This window comes from Calliphora vicina, chromosome 4 (assembly GCF_958450345.1).
Source record: "Calliphora vicina chromosome 4, idCalVici1.1, whole genome shotgun sequence".
Lineage (NCBI taxonomy): Eukaryota > Metazoa > Arthropoda > Insecta > Diptera > Calliphoridae > Calliphora > Calliphora vicina.
In genome coordinates, this window is record NC_088783.1 from 24,290,082 (window position 1) to 24,313,870 (window position 23,789).

Genomic DNA, 23,789 nt, shown 5'->3' on the forward strand with positions numbered 1-23,789 from the left:
AATATTTCAACAAATATGTATGCATGAGGACTGTTTTAACACACAAGTGTGTTTTATTCGACTGTGTCAATTCATACATATTCACCATGAACACTAGGGTGGCCCTTAATAAACGAAAGTTGGATTTTGGCCATTCTCACCCTCCAGTTTGGTGAACATTAGCAAAAAAATCATCCTGAAAAAATTTTAGGTAAATCGGTTGGGGTTAAGACGTGCCCTCTGAAGTTTTGAGATGCATTTACAAGGGGAAAAAATGCATTTTTTTCAGTTTTGTAAAAATTTTGCCATTAAAAAATTACTTTTGTAATTTAATTTAAAAGAATCGAAATGTGTACGTAATTGTCGTTCTAATGAGACATAAAAAACAGAAATCGGTCAAAAAATGTTAAAGTTATTAAAAATTCGCCAGGCCATTAACGTGTCTCAGGCCACTAGAACATGAAATGTAGGAACAAAATTAACATATTTTGAGAAATATTAAAATAAAAGCTCATTTTTACTTAAAATATGTCCATATTTACTTGTATATGAGTTTTTGTCTTCGTAGGATACCGTTAACCTATTCTTAGGTATGAACAAAAAAATTTAATTTTTTTAACGGCAGTTTCAAAACTCCATTTTCAAATTTTTAAAAATTTTGTTAAACAAATTTCAGAATTTTTTGATCATCTCATTGGGATTTATTAAGAGTATAATAGGGAATAAAAATGTGAAAAAATTATGAAAATATCTCTTATAGTTTTTCCGTACCTGCGATTTAAATTTTGAAATTTTCGAGAAAAACCAATTATTTGGCAATTTTTAGGCCAATGAGCTCTATTTCCTTACTCTTATGAATTTTAAGTAAAACCTATTCAGAATATTATAGTCCAGATAATTCAAAATATACTCTGAAACTTCTACTAAAATCGGAAGACGTTAACCCTTAAATCGTGAAGGTCAAAGGTAAAATTTTTCAATATTTGGAATTTCTCTTGGAAAGATTTCAAAATGATCGAAATGTTGTATATTTTTGGGCCGATTTTGATGAAATTTAACAAAAATATAACATAAACTCTAGGGTTTATAATAACAGCACAAGAATGGAAATTAACGCTTAATGGCACTTGGGGTTAAAATGACACCAAACTTTTAAAATCATAATTTTTTATGGTTTTAGAAGTTTGGGGTCATTTTAACACCAAGTGCTATATAGGGTTAATTTTAATTTTTCTGCTGCTTTTGTAAATACTAGGCTTTGTGTTATATTTTTGTTAAATTTCATCAAAATCGGCCCAAAAATATACAACATTTCGAACATTTCAAAATCTTTCCAAGAGAAATTCCAAATATTGAAAAATTTGACCTTTGACCTTCACGATTTAAGGGTTAACGTTTTTTGATTTTAGTAAAAGTTTCAGAGTATATTTAGAATTATCTGGACTATAATATTCTAATTAAGTTTTGCTTAAAATTCATAAAATTTGCCAAATAATTGTTTTTTCTCGAAAATTTCAAAATTTAAATCGCAGGTACGGAAAAACTATAAGAGATATTTTCATAATTTTTTCACGATTTAATTCCCTATTATACTCTTAATAAAGCCCAATGAGATGATCAAAAAATTCTGAAATTTGTTTAACAAAATTTTTAAAAATTTGAAAATGGAGTTTTGAAACTGCCGTTAAAAAAATTAAATTTTTTTGTTCATACCTAAGAATAGGTTAACGGTATCCTACGAAGACAAAAACTCATATACAAGTAAATATGGACATATTTTAAGTAAAAATGAGCTTTTATTTTAATATTTCTCAAAATATGTTTATTTTGTTCCAACATTTCTTGTTCTAGTGGCCTGAGACACGTTAATGGCCTGGCGAATTTTTAATAACTTTAAAATTTTTTAACCGATTTCTGTTTTTTATGTCTCATTAGAACGACAATTACGTACACATTTCGATTCTTTTAAATTGAATTACAAAAGTAATTTTTTAATGGCAAAATTTTTACAAAAACTGAAAAAAATGAATTTTTTCCCCTTGTAAATGCATCTCAAAACTTCAGAGGGCTTGCGGCACGTCTTAACCCCAACCGATTTACCTAAAATTTTTTCGGGATGATTTTTTTACTAATGTTCACCAAACTGGGGGGTGAGAATGGCCAAAATCCAACTTTCGTTTATTAAGGGCCACCCTAATGAACACATACAATTTTTCTACAACTTGACCAACAAATTTTTTTTTTAAATAAACATATTTTATCACATTTATATCATTATAATTTTATTATTATAAAATATTCGGACCAAATTTCGTATTTTTAGTTCCATTAGTTTCGGTCATATCATGTTATTAACAGCGGATGTTCGCTGAGGTGGGTCAACGTATTTCCACATATCTTTGTCCATATATGTTTTACCGATTTTTCCAAACATTTTTCAGAAACTAGAAACATTAATAATTTCATACTCTTAGAGGTCCTTTTATTTTGGCTCTATCGCACTTAAAATTCAGTTGATGAAAAAAATTCAAGTATTTTTCTTAAATTGTGGCCACCACTGTATATCTGGATTACTAAGTCATTAATATACACAATATGGATATCTAATGATAGATATTTCAAAGACCTTCGCAACGACGTATATAAGACCATAGTAAGTTGGACCTACAATGGGTCAAAAAAATATTTAAAAAAAATTAGAAAACCTAAAAAAAAATTTAAAATTTAAAAAAACAAAAAAAAAATTTTTTACATAAAATGAAAAAAACAACTTTGAAAAAAAAATACATAAATTCTGTGTTCCTAAAAATATTTAAAATATTTATTTTGAAGTATAATTTGGTGAATGGTATATAAGATTCGGCTCTCTTACTTGTTTTTTTTTTCTTAAATTTTTTACACCAAATTTTTAATAAAAAAATTATTATTGAACAAAATTTTTTTGTATGTTTGTCTTTGGTGGAGGATAGATTCGGCACAGGCGAATATAGCACTCTTATTTGTTTGTATCATGTATTGTTTGGCAAATCATCATCGAAAGTCTGACACAGCAACAACGTCTCCAAATTATTCAGCTTATTACGATAATTAGTGTTCTATCAGAACAATGGTTTTATTTTGAAAACATTTGTATGAGCAGCTAATTTCGCATTTTGGGTCTGTTAACTGGATGTCAAGAGCGTAGTCTGGGCAAATATTTGAATGGTCAATATCAAAAAATGGTACAAAAATGATAAAATTTTTCAATTCTATGGAGAGATTTTTTTTTGATAGATATCAAACTCGCATCCCACTAAGAGAGCAAAACCTTCTTAAAAGAATAGGTCTAAGATTTCTTTTGGAAAAAAGTTAGATATTGAAAAAAAGTCAGGAATTTTATGTCTTGAGTTACAAAATATTTATTTTGATAGATATCCCACTCGCATTCCACTAAGCGACCAAAAAGGTCTTGAAGGAAAATATCTAAATATAAAATTAAAAAAACGGTGCATTTTGAAAAAAAAAGTCAACAAAGTTGTTGATTTTGGAAAAAAATTAAAATTTTATGTTTTGAGTTACAAAACATTTATTTCGATAGATATCCAACTCGACCAAATAGGTCTTCCAGGTAAATATCTAAGCTTTCTTTCGGTTTCTTCTCTTACCATGTGCCTCCTCATCACCCCTCTATCATTATTAACACTCTGTATTTGTTGTTCTGTTGGCCAGTAGTTTCTTTGTTTGTGTTGTTCCTTTTAGCTGCTCAAATTTTGATCCCCTCGAACTCAGAGAGTTCTCCACCGATCTTGTTGAATTACTATCCAATAGAACTAACCGTGGTGCAAATTTCCATCTCGATTGGAATACATCGATTTCAAAATTCGGTTCACTTGACATGAAATCCCCCAAATATTAATTGAAATTCTTATTAAAAATTTGTAATTCAAAAAATATAAAGTTCCAGTCAAATTTAAATATTAAAATCCACAATAAATAAATCTAGATGTTATACTATTTCCTTTGATGCAAATCAAACCGAATTGATTTTCAAAATGAACTTTTTGCAATTTATCTACAACAATGAAAGCATTGCTGTTAGAACGTATATATTAGAATTTGAGCCATAAACTACAGTGCGCTCACTATAAAAGCACAAAAACACACATAAAATAAAATCACCACAATTTGAAATTCTGATACGAGTAAAAATATTAAAGTTTGTTTTTTTGTTCTGTTTTTAACTCGTATATCGTATTATGTCATATAAAATACATACACACTCACATATTGTATGCATTTGTATGGGTAAATGAATGTAGGAAATAAATAGTTACTTTGAGTTGTGTGGTCAGTGGCATGTAAAAACAACATAATTTTCAACGGACAAAGCTGTAAAACGTGCCAACTTTGAATTGCTTTTGAACATACGTTTTTCACTTGTTTATTTTTCGTTTCATAGCGTTCTTTTTTTATTTTCTGTTATTTTATTTTCTTTATGTGAAAATAGTTTGAATGCCACTTACAGACTTTGAGCACAATGTTGTACAAATAAAAAAAAACAAACACACTGCAAACAACCAAACACCATAATTTAACACATTTTCACACAATTGCATTCTCAACCACAACTAGAACACATTACATGACACACATTCATACATTAATTCATACTTACATGCATTTATTCTTACATTTGTACTAGAGTAGTAAGTAATATTTCTACCAAAAGGTCCTTCGTTTTTTGTGAACTGTTAAAATATATAATTTTTGTAAAAGATTTAGAAGATGAAGTGCCAGAGTACTAGTAGTAGCAGTAGCACTAGCAGTTCGTATAGTTAGCAAAATATGGCATAAAGTTTTAACATATAATATGCAACAAACAAACTCATTTGAAATTTAAACCCTGTATGATGAATTTTCATATGTGTACTTATTAAAACTACCGCATTAATTTAATATCACTCATACTCCACACAAACTCTGTTTGGCTACTACAGTATCATCTGTGGTTCGGTTTCCTCTCTTACCTTGTTTGTCCTGCTCTCCTCTATATCACTATTAACACTCTTTAGTTGTTGTTGTTGTGTTGGCCAGTAGTTTCTTTGTTTGTGTTGTTTCTTTTAGTTGGGTTGAGTTTTGGGTCAGTTGCATTTGTTTGCATGTTGGTGGTGCTCATTGGTCCCCAAGTAGAGATTTTGTAGATTGGATCACGTCGGTTCACATGAGTTATATATACCGCAAAACATTTATTCATTAAACTACTTCCATGAATCACTAACACATGTTTGCATACATATAAATGTGTATAGACACACATACATATTTATTTATGTGTATGTGTGTGTATAATCCTGCGGAGATGAACATGTAAAAGATTGCACAGTGGTTGTCAATAGATTGGTAGAATTAGCATTTAGACCTCCTATGAGTACTAAATTAGTACAACAATTCTAGGAGCATTAATGGCGATAATTCATTAAACATGCATAACTATTAAAACAATAGCTTAATCCGTTGCCATTCGTTAACCTTATCGTAGTAAATTAAAAAATTTTAAAGGATTTTATAGACAAAAAAGGGAGCTATTCGGACAAAGTTGAAGAATCTTGCAATTGTAGTTCTCCCTGTTCCGACCCCTCCAATTTTTAAACATCATGTCGTGGTATGAAATTGAATCATTTAAAGTTTGAAGACTTTAACAATTATAGTTCTCCAGATATTCGAAAACAACTATTTACTTTGTATGGGTGGTGCTACGCCCACTAATCCAATCCCGCCTATTTTCAGTCAAACTCCGTACAGTGATAAGAAATTGATTTTTACAAAGTTTAAATACTTTTACGATAATAGTTCTCCAGATATTCGAAAATAACTATTTACTTTGTATGGGAGGTGCCACTCCCCCTGTTCCCATCTATCCCATTTTTGGTTAGACTGATAAGAAATTGGTTCGTATAAAGATTGAAGAACACTGTCACAATTATAGGTCTGCAGATATTTGAAAATAACTATTTACTTTGTATGGATGGTGCCACGCCCATTTATCCAATTCCACCCATTTTCAGTCATAGATTAAAAAAGTAGAAAAACTATCTCTAGTTCTCCCCTTTGTGGTTAAATCCAAAAATTTCTATTTTTACGATATTTACATAACTAATATTATTTTTATAAGTTCATTAATTAATTAGTAAGGTGCGTGTCAGAACTTTTCGTTCTGTTTATCCAAAAATACACATAGTATTGATTGGTACTATTGGCTAAAATACTTGTTGTTCAGTTAAGAATCCTTTTCTCTCATTTGAGTACTGTTAATTCTATTTATAAATAAAGTCAGTGCTAGTGAATATGGAAAAATTTATTTTGTTTAAATTGAGACACAGATAAGTCTCAAATTGAACAAATCTGCATAAAACGAACTTCTTAAAAGTTTAAATTTATGAAAAGTACCACAGATGTGTTTGATATTTCTTTCTATATTACTTCTGCATTTATTTGTTCAGAAGATACACGCAATAAATATTAGTTTTTGAAATTAAAAATACCGAAAACGGAAATAAAAACCGGATACGAAATTTTCAAAACCGAAAATGAAAAAGCTGAACAGAAAATTCAATTTACAGCAAATGAATAGATTTGTTTTTTATATTTTTTACTAATTTTCGTCCATTCCACACCACAGTGCATAATTTTTATTTATAATACTCTTGCCCATACACACATGCAGACTGGCGTTTTGCCATTGCGGCTTATATGAGTTGTGAAATTGACTAAAAACGTAAGAATAAGCGGGTTAACAGGAACTTCAAGTATCTAAAAGGAATATACTCGCAAACATACACATATGCACACATATACATATGTATGTAGTTATATGCAAAGTGTTGAAAGTAATTTTTAGTATAATAAATCCACAAAATACGTAAGCAAAAAATGAAAAAGTAAAATATTACACGAAAATTGCGAATAAAAAATACCGCTAACACATATTTTACACATACAAGTGTAAGTAACAACAAAATTACAAAAATAGGAAACAAAACAAATTTGTGCAAAAAAAGTGAATTGCTCTCGCTACACATCAGGGTGACCCTTGTATGGACTTTTGGAAATTTCAATGCTCCCAAAGTCTAAAAATTGTGCTCAATCTTCTAAGAACCAAATGCTGTAAATTGGTAAATTGGAGCAAAATCGGATAATGTTTAGAGGTTGCACATATTGTTTGAATTTTCGAGTATTGCGTCTAAACAAATTTTACCAATTAAATGTTAAAACTAGTAAGATTATTATATTTGGCTGCTCCGAACCTTGTATACCCACCATCAATATGTGACAATAAAATATTTTTCTGATATAGGGGTTATATGGGGGATTGGGTTAATTATGGACTGATCCTCACAAAAGTTAGTAGAAAGATTTAGGTTCATATAAAACTTGTTTATGTCCACTTTCGTCACGATATTAATTATTATAAGGCAATTATTAATGTTCAAGTAATTTTGTGAGAAGGGGTGGGGGTGGTTGTTTAGGGACAAATATTGCATGATTTACGCCATACTTTACAGTATAATTTCAGAGTACTTAGAACTAGTTTGTGAAAAATTCGACATAAGTATGTATGACTGCTCAAACAGTACTTATTACTGGGGCATATTTGTATGCGGCAATGTGAAATCATGGACTGCTATTGCCAATTTTCAACATCAAGCAAACCTTATCAACAGAGAGTATTTGTGAAAAATGTCTGGCTACTTTCATTTCGGCGCTATAGTGTTTTCAACAGACAGCTAGATCGTCTTAGAATCTTATGACGACACAGCATAGATATACTTTTTAGTTCTACGACCAATGTTTCGATACGATACAAAATATATAATTTCATAGTAAGAATCTACATAACTGATTCTATATGTGGTCAAAATTGGGTAAAATTTTACTTCCACCATGTGGGACAAAAGATCAATTGAAATATTACTTTTGTTCTAGATGTCTACTAACACAAAAACTTTAAACTCAATTATTTCGAAATGAATAAAAAATTATACACTATTGTTCTATTAAGAGGACGAAATGTATTTGTTAATCGAAATTTGTGTCCTGCTTTGAGGGGAACACCTTTAACTCATTAACTACTAATCCAAAATCAGAAATACTAGGGACTGTAATATTTATCGTAATTTTCTTATTTAAGATTATGGCATTCGATGTCTAGCAAAAAGTTTAGTACCTTTAGTACAGTGATCAATTTTAGATCTTGGAAGCATCGAAAATCTCAAATGTGCAAAACAAGGGCCACCCTAGTACACATCCATATACTTGGCTTTATTTGCACACGAGTACGTATGAGTAATTCATGCAAATGCAACTGTGGCTCTTTAACCAATTCATACATAAAAGGGCACAAACATTTACTAACTCGTATTCGTACATGCATACGTAGAATATATTTTATAGTATCTGCAAGAGGTTTGCAAAATCAAAGTAACAAATGGTACCGGGGATATTGAGAAATTTAAAATTTTAGGACTTAATTGTACGATATAGTAGATGTCTCTATTTGCCTAATAAATTCTAAATTTTCCGTAAAAAAGGTAAAACACAGTTTCCCTAAAAAAAATTTTTCAAATAACATAAACAGGGAAACCGGAAATATCTACATAATATTTAATGTCAAAAATGTGTATTATTCTAAAATCAATACAATTTCTTTAATAATAAAATTTACATATTGAAATAAAGGACATTGTTTTTTTCAGAAATGAAGTTGATTTATTAAGGCCCTAATTTTGTAAATCACGTCACAAAGTGATATTTATATGGAAAGCAAAAACAAAATTTAAAAAATTTTAAAAATTAGTTTTTGTTTTATATACAAATTCTTAACAGAACAAACGCACCAAAATTCAAGCGTTGATTTGCCTTTCATAATTTGAAAATTTTATATAAAACACAAAAACTAATTTTTAAAATTTTTGAAATTTTGTTTTTGCTTTCCATATAAATATCACTTTGGTGACGTGATTTACAAAATTAGGGCCTAAATGTTTGCTTCGATGTAGATTGTAAATATACATATGTATGTATGAATATTTATTGCTCTTTTGTTAAAGACTTGAACGAGTTTAACCAGAACATTGTCCAAAGCAAAACAAAGTAATTGTTAAAATTGACATCCAATATTTTTCAAAAAATGTTGAATTGAAATTTTCTAATGATTAAATTTTCATAGATATGTATGTAGCTGGATTTAAAATTCAAACGATAGCATTCGTTACTATTGGGGCAGTTACTATTGGGGATACCTAAAGGGACTGTATTTTTAAATCCTGGGATTTTTCGGGATTTCAGGATTTTTGCTTCACATTAAAAAAACAATCATAGTTAACAATGAAAACTATTTATGTATTTCATAAATATATGACAAAAACAAGTCAGAAAGTATGGTAGGTCAAGCCCGACCATATAATACCCTACACTAAGTAAAAGAGCAAAAACATTTTTCTTTTAAAATTTCAATAATTTATATTTTGGAGTGATTTTCGGAATTGGGCTTTATATGGGGGCTATGACCAATTATGGACCGATCGTAACACAATTAAGTGACATGAATTTTTTATATATAAAACTTATTTGGAGCGCAATTTGTGGAGATACATTTATAAATTAAACATTTATGACCGATAAAGTCAAATTTCGGAAGGACATTTGTATGGGGTCTAGGTTAAATAATGGACCGATTTAAGTAAATTAAAAAATTTTAAAGGATTTTATAGACAAAAAAGGGAGCTATTCGGACAAAGTTGAAGAATCTTGCAATTGTAGTTCTCCCTGTTCCGACCGCCTATTTTCAGTCAAACTCCGTACAGTGATAAGAAATTGATTTTTTCAAAGTTTAAATACTTTTACGATAATAGTTCTCCAGATATTCGAAAATAACTATTTACTTTGTATGGGAGGTGCCACTCCCCCTGTTCCCATCTATCCCATTTTTGGTTAGACTGATAAGAAATTGGTTCGTATAAAGATTGAAGAACACTGTCACAATTATAGGTCTGCAGATATTTGAAAATAACTATTTACTTTGTATGGATGGTGCCACGCCCATTTATCCAATTCCACCCATTTTCAGTCATAGATTAAAAAAGTAGAAAAACTATCTCTAGTTCTCCCCTTTGTGGTTAAATCCAAAAATTTCTATTTTTACGATATTTACATAACTAATATTATTTTTATAAGTTCATTAATTAATTAGTAAGGTGCGTGTCAGAACTTTTCGTTCTGTTTATCCAAAAATACACATAGTATTGATTGGTACTATTGGCTAAAATACTTGTTGTTCAGTTAAGAATCCTTTTCTCTCATTTGAGTACTGTTAATTCTATTTATAAATAAAGTCAGTGCTAGTGAATATGGAAAAATTTATTTTGTTTAAATTGAGACACAGATAAGTCTCAAATTGAACAAATCTGCATAAAACGAACTTCTTAAAAGTTTAAATTTATGAAAAGTACCACAGATGTGTTTGATATTTCTTTCTATATTACTTCTGCATTTATTTGTTCAGAAGATACACGCAATAAATATTAGTTTTTGAATTTAAAAATACCGAAAACGGAAATAAAAACCGGATACGAAATTTTCAAAACCGGAAATGAAAAAGCTGAACAGAAAATTCAATTTACAGCAAATGAATAGATTTGTTTTTTATATTTTTTACTAATTTTCGTCCATTCCACACCACAGTGCATAATTTTTATTTATAATACTCTTGCCCATACACACATGCAGACTGGCGTTTTGCCATTGCGGCTTATATGAGTTGTGAAATTGACTAAAAACGTAAGAATAAGCGGGTTAACAGGAACTTCAAGTATCTAAAAGGAATATACTCGCAAACATACACATATGCACACATATACATATGTATGTAGTTATATGCAAAGTGTTGAAAGTAATTTTTAGTATAATAAATCCACAAAATACGTAAGCAAAAAATGAAAAAGTAAAATATTACACGAAAATTGCGAATAAAAAATACCGCTAACACATATTTTACACATACAAGTGTAAGTAACAACAAAATTACAAAAATAGGAAACAAAACAAATTTGTGCAAAAAAAGTGAATTGCTCTCGCTACACATCAGGGTGACCCTTGTATGGACTTTTGGAAATTTCAATGCTCCCAAAGTCTAAAAATTGTGCTCAATCTTCTAAGAACCAAATGCTGTAAATTGGTAAATTGGAGCAAAATCGGATAATGTTTAGAGGTTGCACATATTGTTTGAATTTTCGAGTATTGCGTCTAAACAAATTTTACCAATTAAATGTTAAAACTAGTAAGATTATTATATTTGGCTGCTCCGAACCTTGTATACCCACCATCAATATGTGACAATAAAATATTTTTCTGATATAGGGGTTATATGGGGGATTGGGTTAATTATGGACTGATCCTCACAAAAGTTAGTAGAAAGATTTAGGTTCATATAAAACTTGTTTATGTCCACTTTCGTCACGATATTAATTATTATAAGGCAATTATTAATGTTCAAGTAATTTTGTGAGAAGGGGTGGGGGTGGTTGTTTAGGGACAAATATTGCATGATTTACGCCATACTTTACAGTATAATTTCAGAGTACTTAGAACTAGTTTGTGAAAAATTCGACATAAGTATGTATGACTGCTCAAACAGTACTTATTACTGGGGCATATTTGTATGCGGCAATGTGAAATCATGGACTGCTATTGCCAATTTTCAACATCAAGCAAACCTTATCAACAGAGAGTATTTGTGAAAAATGTCTGGCTACTTTCATTTCGGCGCTATAGTGTTTTCAACAGACAGCTAGATCGTCTTAGAATCTTATGACGACACAGCATAGATATACTTTTTAGTTCTACGACCAATGTTTCGATACGATACAAAATATATAATTTCATAGTAAGAATCTACATAACTGATTCTATATGTGGTCAAAATTGGGTAAAATTTTACTTCCACCATGTGGGACAAAAGATCAATTGAAATATTACTTTTGTTCTAGATGTCTACTAACACAAAAACTTTAAACTCAATTATTTCGAAATGAATAAAAAATTATACACTATTGTTCTATTAAGAGGACGAAATGTATTTGTTAATCGAAATTTGTGTCCTGCTTTGAGGGGAACACCTTTAACTCATTAACTACTAATCCAAAATCAGAAATACTAGGGACTGTAATATTTATCGTAATTTTCTTATTTAAGATTATGGCATTCGATGTCTAGCAAAAAGTTTAGTACCTTTAGTACAGTGATCAATTTTAGATCTTGGAAGCATCGAAAATCTCAAATGTGCAAAACAAGGGCCACCCTAGTACACATCCATATACTTGGCTTTATTTGCACACGAGTACGTATGAGTAATTCATGCAAATGCAACTGTGGCTCTTTAACCAATTCATACATAAAAGGGCACAAACATTTACTAACTCGTATTCGTACATGCATACGTAGAATATATTTTATAGTATCTGCAAGAGGTTTGCAAAATCAAAGTAACAAATGGTACCGGGGATATTGAGAAATTTAAAATTTTAGGACTTAATTGTACGATATAGTAGATGTCTCTATTTGCCTAATAAATTCTAAATTTTCCGTAAAAAAGGTAAAACACAGTTTCCCTAAAAAAAATTTTTCAAATAACATAAACAGGGAAACCGGAAATATCTACATAATATTTAATGTCAAAAATGTGTATTATTCTAAAATCAATACAATTTCTTTAATAATAAAATTTACATATTGAAATAAAGGACATTGTTTTTTTCAGAAATGAAGTTGATTTATTAAGGCCCTAATTTTGTAAATCACGTCACAAAGTGATATTTATATGGAAAGCAAAAACAAAATTTAAAAAATTTTAAAAATTAGTTTTTGTTTTATATACAAATTCTTAACAGAACAAACGCACCAAAATTCAAGCGTTGATTTGCCTTTCATAATTTGAAAATTTTATATAAAACACAAAAACTAATTTTTAAAATTTTTGAAATTTTGTTTTTGCTTTCCATATAAATATCACTTTGGTGACGTGATTTACAAAATTAGGGCCTAAATGTTTGCTTCGATGTAGATTGTAAATATACATATGTATGTATGAATATTTATTGCTCTTTTGTTAAAGACTTGAACGAGTTTAACCAGAACATTGTCCAAAGCAAAACAAAGTAATTGTTAAAATTGACATCCAATATTTTTCAAAAAATGTTGAATTGAAATTTTCTAATGATTAAATTTTCATAGATATGTATGTAGCTGGATTTAAAATTCAAACGATAGCATTCGTTACTATTGGGGCAGTTACTATTGGGGATACCTAAAGGGACTGTATTTTTAAATCCTGGGATTTTTCGGGATTTCAGGATTTTTGCTTCACATTAAAAAAACAATCATAGTTAACAATGAAAACTATTTATGTATTTCATAAATATATGACAAAAACAAGTCAGAAAGTATGGTAGGTCAAGCCCGACCATATAATACCCTACACTAAGTAAAAGAGCAAAAACATTTTTCTTTTAAAATTTCAATAATTTATATTTTGGAGTGATTTTCGGAATTGGGCTTTATATGGGGGCTATGACCAATTATGGACCGATCGTAACACAATTAAGTGACATGAATTTTTTATATATAAAACTTATTTGGAGCGCAATTTGTGGAGATACATTTATAAATTAAACATTTATGACCGATAAAGTCAAATTTCGGAAGGACATTTGTATGGGGTCTAGGTTAAATAATGGACCGATTTCAGCCAGTTTCAATAGGCTTAGTCCTTGGGCAGCAATTAATCGACTCAGAAAGTCGATCGGTATACTTTAAGGTGGGTGTTAGACTAATATTTTTGGGCGTTACAAACATCTGAACAATCGCATAATACCCTCCCCACTATGGTGGTGTAGGGTATAAAAATTAAGCATTCAACAGTCTTGATGTATGTTATCTTATTATTAACGTAACGATAACGCAAGTTTATCGAAACTTATTGAAAACGTGCATTTTATTGTTGATTTTATTTCACTTTTCATTTATAAAATATTGTACAAAAAAGCGAAAAATTTTAACAATTTCTACATGTTTTGATACAGTGCTGGACGATAGTGTGCTGGACTATCAATCTGGGGGTTGTGAGTTCGATTCCTGACAGAGACTCTGGGTGTGTCTGCAGATAAGAAAAACACAACGCAGCATGTAAAAAATTATATTTTTTGTAGAACAATCAGCAAAATACCAAATCAATTTTGTGATTTCTACATTTATATATTTAAAAAAGCTAACTTTACGATATTTCAAAACTGTCACTGCAAGGAAAATCTGCTCCTGCTTCATTGAAATTTAAAACCGGGCCTGGTGTTATGACCAATTATAAACCTATCGCCATGAAATTAGGTCACTTGATTTATTTCTATATGAAATTTCATTCTGTTTTATTTTATTTGGATACCAACATTTTTATTCGATTTATGCACGATAAAGTGATTTTCGGAAGTGGGCCTTGTATGGGAGCTATGACCAATTATGAATCGATCATCATGTAATTTGGTTGCATGATTTCTTTCTATATTATTTGTGTTAAATTTGTTCTGCATGCCAACATTTTCCTGAGTTTTATGCTAGTTAAAATAGTTTTCGTAATAGGGGGTCAGACGACATGTATTGCTTGTGTATTAGGACATGTTTTCGATACATATGGAATTCCATGTGTATGTCAGAATTCACGGTATATATACGATTCATAAATAAAAAAAAAAAAAATACAAGGTGGCGCAAAAGTAATCCTCCTATCAGAAAATGCTATAAATATGCGATTGGCACCTAGTGTCAGTTCTGTTTTGACGAAAATAATTGCCAAAAATGTCACGAGTAATACACATGTATTTTACATACACAAAGTTTCATATGGATCACACGGTATTTATATGTTTATATATGGAAAAATGTCCCAATACATTTCACAAAACAAAAGCAATACATGCCGTCTGACCCCCATTTAAATGGGTCTTCCATGGAAGTTATGTTCAATTATGAATCGATTTGTGTCAATATCAATATAAATCAAGCATTTATGGACGATAAAGTCATAGGACATTTGTATGGGAGCTAGGTGAAATAATGGAAGGATTTTTACCAGTTTCAATAGGGTTCGTATTTGAGCCGAAGATAATGCATGTGTCAAATGTTATAGAAATATCTTCGACTTCAGAAAATGATTCTAATTCGATCTGTATTATGGGGATGCAAATTGCCCTCCCAACTGGTGTTGCATGCTATAAAAATAAATACAAAAAAACCAATAAGCCTTAAAAAAAGGTAAAATATACATACCTTAAATGTATTTTTAAGGCCACGATAACTCAAAAAGGAATGCATGGAAAAATAAGTACTAACTAAGCGATGCCGTATTCCTAAAACGTCCAGAAACATACATATAAACACGTTGTTAACATAATACGAAGAGGAACAAGCATGCATTTGCATAATACCGGTTTCCCTGAACATAACCTGTTACAGAATATGGACAATTTGGATAGTTTGTTTGCAGAGAAAATTATCGTATATACATTAGGGTGGCCCTTAATAAACGAAAGTTGGATTTTGGCCATTCTCACCCTCCAGTTTGGTGAACATTAGCAAAAAAATCATCCTGAAAAAATTTTTACTTAAAATTCATAAGAGTAAGAAAATAGAGCTCATTGGCCTAAAAATTGCCAAATAATTGGTTTTTCTCGAAAATTTCAAAATTTAAATCGCAGGTACGGAAAAACTATAAGAGATATTTTCATAATTTTTTCACGATTTAATTCCCTATTATACTCTTAATAAATCCCAATGAGATGATCAAAAAATTCTGAAATTTGTTTAACAAAATTTTTAAAAATTTGAAAATGGAGTTTTGAAACTGCCGTTAAAAAAATTAATTTTTTTTGTTCATACCTAAGAATAGGTTAACGGTATCCTACGAAGACAAAAACTCATATACAAGTAAATATGGACATATTTTAAGTAAAAATGAGCTTTTATTTTAATATTTCTCAAAATATGTTAATTTTGTTCCAACATTTCTTGTTCTAGTGGCCTGAGACACGTTAATGGCCTGGCGAATTTTTAATAACTTTAAAATTTTTTAACCGATTTCTGTTTTTATGTCTCATTAGAACGGCAATTACGTACACATTTCGATTCTTTTAAATTAAATTACAAAAGTAATTTTTTAATGGCAAAATTTTTACAAAAACTGAAAAAAATGCATTTTTTCCCCTTGTAAATGCATCTCAAAACTTCAGAGGGCTTGCGGCACGTCTTAACCCCAACCGATTTACCTAAAATTTTTTCAGGATGATTTTTTTACTAATGTTCACCAAACTGGGGGGTGAGAATGGCCAAAATCCAACTTTCGTTTATTAAGGGCCACCCTAATATACATATATGATACAATAATTGTAGAAGGTAGAATCACTAGGGAGAGTTTTCAATATTTACCCCTATAACCATAGCTGCCAGATTTGACGATTTATCGTCATTTTGACGATTTTTGGTTTCAAAAATAGCAATTTGACGATTTGACGATTTCTTTCTCGAAAATGACGATTTTCTGCATTATGAGAATATGGTACTATTTTAAGAAATAGTTAAAGAATATTCTCATTTTGTTGGTGAATATGAAAGGCAATATATAGATTTTGAATTTGGTCAATTAAATTACTGAAATAAAACGGGAAAATCTAAAGCAACTTTTTCTATTTTGACAAAATTTATTTAGAATATAATGACATTACTCCATTCAATTGAAGCCGCCAAGCTTGAATTTATTCTTTAATCTCAGTCATTATTACCTTTCGAATGGACCACCTAAAGCGTGGTGCTATATTTTAATGAAATTATCTTTAAATAATAATGTCAGATTGTTCTTTCGGGTCATAATAAAGATTTAGACATTAAATTCTATTTTATGTGTTTTATTTAAAATTAAAAAAACTTCTGAATGAAACCTTATGTTATAATTAAATTGAGCTTTACTTTTTTATTTTAGTGATCCCTTATTTATAAACTTCAATTTTAAGAAATGTTTTTTGATATACGTTATGTTTTCGTTCACTTTTTAAATAGAAATTTAAAATTCCTGTTAGAAATCTTGACCTTTTTAATTTTCAGATTTTTTTGACGATTTTTAAAATTCTAAATGACGATTTTTTTCTTTTTTATCGGGATATTGACGATTTTTTCCCAAATTCATCTGGCAGCCCTGCCTATAACGTCAAATTTTGATTTGATTTGAGTGCACTTTATATTGTTGTGTCATGGTATATACAGAATTTAATGAGACTCGGTAACAATAGTTCTAAAGTCCAAATGTTGAAGAAGCTTTTGGGGGTTCAATCGAAAATTGATGGACGGGGAAATAAAATTGAAGTATTTCAACAAACCAAACCTTTAATCCTAAGTGATAACTGAGTCAATTAGAATACCATTGTACCGAAAAAGTACAATTGTATAAACTTGCTCCTCTCTGATTTCTACTGATACAAAACAAAAAATATACTCATATGTAAAGCCAAAGTTGTTTGTCTATACGAGTATGTTTTATTTTATTTTGTTTTCTTTTTTTTATATTTTTGTTTGGTGTATTTCATTTGGTTGTTTGTTTCCTGTTGTTATTGTTGTGTGTGCGTGTATGTGTTTAACCGGATGAGGAGTTGAGCATGTGTAAGTGCTAAATAAAAATGGTGTTTCGCTTCTTTTTAAGATTTCGCACATAAGTGCTCTTAAGGGCGCTCAACGGAATATTAAATGCCTTTTGTACTCGTATGTGCAATTTTCTGTTGATTCTGACAACAGTTTTTTCAATGAAAAATTGTTACTGACTTCATCTTTTACTTTAACTTCAATATTCCATATTCAGTATGTAGTATGTAGGTGTGTGGCTGCGTGTGGGTGTGTATGCATTCAAATCGTTTTCTCGTATTTTATATTTTTATTATTTTTCCTTTTGATTGCTTTAATACCAAACAAAAAACAAAACATACATATAGAGGAGCAGGATAAATTTGTACATTTGCACTGTTACTCGTGGATATGTGTAAGTTTTCATTCAATGTCTATGAACTTGAATGATTGTGTATTTTTGTATATGAGTATTTGTGCAGTGTTAACAACAGAAAAACCCATAAAATATGAGCACATATTAATATATTTTCGCTATTTTTTTTGTATTTTATAATTTTGATTACAAAAATTGCTTTGTAACATCTACACACACTTTGCTTAAGCCCAGATGTACTGTATTCAACAAAGACTTACTGTATCTATTTCAGTTTTCATATTGTTTGCTGTTAATCTTTGTAATATGTAGAGCATGTTCATGTAGTTCATGTTTTTTCAAAAAATTGTAATTGATTTTTTTTTTTTTTTTTTTGTTTCTTATTCATAGTTGCTTGCATACTGTTGCATTTGCTTGCAGTTGGTTTTGGTGGCATCACCATCATGAGTGCAAAATGTAAAATGTCATTGAAGTGACCTTTTACATGTGACAGTACTAAAGGAATATGTCATTCTATAGCAAGAAAATCTTAGGCTTCATATTGCAATGACAACCCACTTTTCTCACTTCCTCTTATTTTGCTTCTGTTGTTTCTTTCCGTTAGTAGGTTGCTCTCTTGAGCGACATGAAAATGTAATTTATGTAATGTCATTCCTTTTGGCTTACAAATCCCAACATGTTGCCTTGTTGGGTAAAGAACTAGTTATACACTTGAACAAATTCTTGTGACATTCTTGGCATATTCTTATAGTTGTAATATTAACCTCTAATCTATGATTTCATTGATTACATAAAATTAGTGATTATTTCTCAGTGATTATTTCTCACTGTTTGGCTTTTCGAAGCTCCAAATAATAAGCCGAAGTCAAAAATACTGCTGAAAGCAATTGGAATACATACAAACTAGACAAAAATTTTGGACAAGGCATCGAACCTTAGCCGTTCCAAATTTGATAAAACTTGGTACGCAGTTTCTTTATGGTCATACAAAATTTTGGTTTGACTTTTATCGAAGTTCAGGATTCAAATTTTTTCCTCTTATCCAATTTTTACAATATTGGTCTCACAGTAATGCTTAGGTTACCAAGTTTCAATATAGTTTCCTGTGACTCCTTATCTTTTGTACATATGATATTGAACCAAAAAAAATTGGCCTTGAACAAAAGATAATTCGAAGAAGGTGTCTTATATTTTCCAGAGATTTTCCACAATTACGGGCTGTAAATAAGCCCTTGACTGTTTTACCCTTTTGAAGGTTGCCATGACTTTATTGGCTGACAAGCCCATCGTGGTCTTCATTGGCGTCGATTGACTCAGATGAAAGCCACTACACGCAGAGAAAAAATATAATCGGGCATGGTTACTGTAACCATTTAAATAGTGTTACAAGATTTTTAACAATATTATAGTCACAGTAACCATTTACATGATTGTGGTAACCATAATATGGTTAATTTACGATTCACATGATTGTATCAACCATATATATGGTTACAGTAAACAAATATATGTTTGTGGCAACCATATTTATGATGAATAATTTTATCATATGTTGTTCTCAGATTATGATAAGCCTTAAGCCGAGAGCAACATAATATGATAAGTCCTTCATCATATGAATGGTTGTCACAAACATATATTTGTTTACTCTAACCATATATATGGTTGAGACAATCATGTGAATCGTAAGTTAACCATATTATGGTAACCACAATCATGTAAATGGTTACTGTGACTATAATATAGTTAAAAAACTTGTAACAATATTGAAATAGTTACAGTAAACATGCGCAACTATATTTTTTCTCTGCGTGTAGTTTTACTGCAGTTAACGGTTACGAAACGGAACAAATCCTCGTCCATATTGCGGTTGAACACTCTTGCAAAGTAGTCACACGATTGTGTTTGTGGTCGATTTTGAGCAAACGCGGCACCGATCTTGCGGAAAGCTTCCTCATTCTCAGGTGATCATTCAAAATTAAAACCACAGAGCTGTGTGAGATGCCCATTAGGTTGGCCCTTGATTTCTTCCAGTCTCCCACCAGTTTGGTGATGTTTTGTAAAAAATTATCCTGAACAAATTGCATGCCCGCTGAAGTTTTGAGGTGCATTTACAATGGGAAAATAATAAAATTTTTTCCGTTTTTTATCAAAATTTTGTTATTAAAAAATTACATTTCAAACTTAATTTACAATAATAGAAGTGTGTACTTAATTGTCGTTCTAATGACATACAAAAATTGGTTCAAAAATGTTAAAGTTATTAAAAATTCCCCAGGCCACTAACGTGTCTCAGGCCACAAGAACATGAAATGTTGGAACAAAACTAACATATTTTAAGAAATATTAAAATAAAAGTGCATTTTTACTTAACATATATCCATATTTACTGGAATATGTCTTTTTGTCTTCGTTGAATACCGTTAACCTATTTGCAAACAAACAAATTTAAGTTTTTAACGGCAGTTTCAAAACTCCATTTTCAAATTTTTAATAAATTTAAGAATTTGTTTTATCATCAATTTAGAATTTATTAGGAGTATAAAGCAGAGACATAACTGTTATAAGAAATATTTAAAAAAATTTATCCATAATTGTTATATTGTATAGTAGAAATATAATTTTGTTTCTTTAACTAATAGTTATTTTCAATCAAAATAAATTTTGATTTTCTATAAGAGTTATTCAAAATATTTATTTTTTTTCGTTGCTCATAACTTTTATTTTCAATTTATATTTTATTACGTTGCCTAATAAGAGTTATTCATAATATATATTTTTTTTCGTTGCTCATATGTTTTATTTTCGATTTATAATTTTTTACTCTTATTTAAAAACGTAAAAATTATTCATTGATTTATGCCTAACTTTTTCAGTCTCAAAAAATTTATGTAAAAATTGTGAAAATACCTCCTAAAGTTTTTCCGTACCTGCGATTTAAATTTTGAAATTTTCGAGAAAAACAAATAATTGGCCATATTTTGTCGAATGAGTTTAATATCCTGACTGTTATGAATTCTGAATAAAATATATACAGAATATTATAGTCCAAGTAATTCTAAATATAGTCTGAAAGAAAACGCTAATCCTTATATCGTAAGGTCAAAAGTCAAATATTTCAATATTTGAATTTCTCATGGAAAGATAGAGAAATGTTATATTTATGTTGGACAGATTTTGATGAAACTTAAGAAAAATATAACATGAAGTCTTGTAAAGGAAATTAACCACATAAAAGGAAATTAACCGTTAATGGCACTTGGGGTTAAAATGACACTCAACTTTTAAAATCACGAAAAATACAGTCAATATGAATGGTGCTAATTTTAATTTTTTTTTTAATTAAATAAACTGAATCATTCAAGTTATTTTTGAAATTTAATAAATCAAAAGTACACTAAAGTTAACCCTTTAGAATCAATTTTATTTATTCTTAAAAAAATCCACAATAATATTTTAATTACTTTATTAAGGCAAAAATCAACACAATATTTTGCCCTTTGACAAATGTGTGGTCAAAATTTATAAAAAAATGTGAAAATTAATTTATGTACACAATGGCCCTAACTATGAAAGAAATTTTAAAGTTAGTTTTTATTAAAGTCGACTTTATTTTAAAATAGAACTTTTGTTTTTATTTGAAAAAAGCTTAAAAACTTTTTCCAATCTAGACGTTCAAATAATTGAAAATATTTTTCAATGAATGTAAATAAAAAGAAGAAATTTCAAAAAATTATAAAAACAAATTGTACATAAAAGTTCAAAACAAAAAACTTTTTTTTGAAATAATAAAACAACATTTTAAATTATATTTGAAATTTGTTTTATGGTACGAAATTTAAAATAATAGTCAACTTTATGGACTTAAAATCGATTTTAAGGATCTCGTAGTTAGGCTGAATAGTTTAAAGTTGGCTTCCTTTAAAAATCAAATTTTAGTCAGCACTATTGAAATTGAGAAGGTTTTTTTATGATATTCGAAGTTTGGGCTAAAAAATTCGTCATATCGCTAAGCGCCAACCTAATGCCCATGGCTTCTACAATCTCTCGCACATTCTATCTCCGATCGGCCAACATTTTTTTCAATTATTTCATGACCTTATTGGCCCATTCTCGTATAAGCCATTGTATGGGGTAACTCAAGATAGTAAACATTTAGTACACATTTCAGAATATTCCGATAAATTATTGAAAAACTTAATTTATATTTTCAGGTAGAGCTGATGGCCATAGCAGCTAGTGCTCTTTAACTATAATTTAGTCTTAGAATAAAGTTCCTTAAGATTAAATAAACGAATAACCCCCATTAACTCGAAGCCTGGTTATGCGTTAACTAATAGTTATACTGTCGGTTAAAATTATTTTTGTATGAAAACTGTCAGAATAACTATTAGTTAACGCATAACCAGACTTCGTGTTACTGGGGGTAAATAATAAATAAATAATAATATTTTCAGGAACATCTTTGTAATTAGTTGTCCGATTTTCATAAACTTAGTTTTATATAAATCGTAAGGACTTACATTTTAACAATTAGCATAACTACTATTTGGGATACGCTTCACTTTGGAACAGAGTATCCGAAATTGGCTTGATTCGTTCTTGATCAAAAAAAGATGAACAGTTCTTTTAGCTCGGAATCCATATGTTACCAGAAAGATGGAAGAAGGTCATAGCTAACAATGGCCAATACTTTGAATAAATTTATATTGCACAAATGTTTCAAAATAAAAGCTAAATATTTAAAAAAATCGTAGTTTTTAAGTCATACACTCAATAACATAGAATAAACGCATAGAACGAAAGGAGAGAGTAAAATATTGCTCTCTTATCACACATACGGGTGATACAAAAACAAAATACATGCAATACATTCTCATGAATTAGGCTTCTGATAACAGACTTAGGTTTTTTGCTCTAAGTTACCTATCTAGTTGTTGTCTATGTCCAATGATTCGAATGGTTTTTATAATATTTTGAAAAGAAGACACAATTTTCTTAACTTTGATAAATAATACTTCTTACCTTTTAATTTATTTTAGTCAAATTAACGGATTCAAAGTCTATAACTTTAGTAGTTGGTAATGCATTGACCAAAAATAGATTACAAAACTGCTAGATTCAACAAATTTAAAGTATATTTTATAAAAATCACAGTATACGTTTAGAAATTACAGATTTATTTCCATTTATTTTCTATTTTCCATAGAAAAGTTTGTGTATAACAAAATATTTTGTTAAAAAGTTTGTGTATAACATTTCCTTTCATAGAAAATGTTGTGTATAACACTATTCTCTATAGAAAATGTTGTATATAACACTATTTACTATAGAAAATTTAATGTATAAGACTTTTTTCTATAGAAAATTCTGTGTATAACATATTTTTATATAGAACATTTTGTGTATAACAGTTTTTTTTATAGAAAATTGTGTGTATAACAATTTTTTCAATAGAAAATTCTGTGTATAATAGTTTTTTCTATAGAAAATTTTGTGTATAACAGTGTTTTTATAGAAAATTGTGTGTATAACAGTTTTTTTATAGAAAATTGTGTGTATAACAGTTTTTTTATATATAATTTTGTGTATAACAGTTTTTTCTATAGAAAACTGTGTGTATAACAGTTTTTATAGATAATTTTGTGTATAACAGTGTTTTTATAAAAAATTGTGTGTATAACAGTTTTTTTTTATAGAAAATTGTGTGTATAACAGTTTTTTTCTATATTTTGCATGCATTACT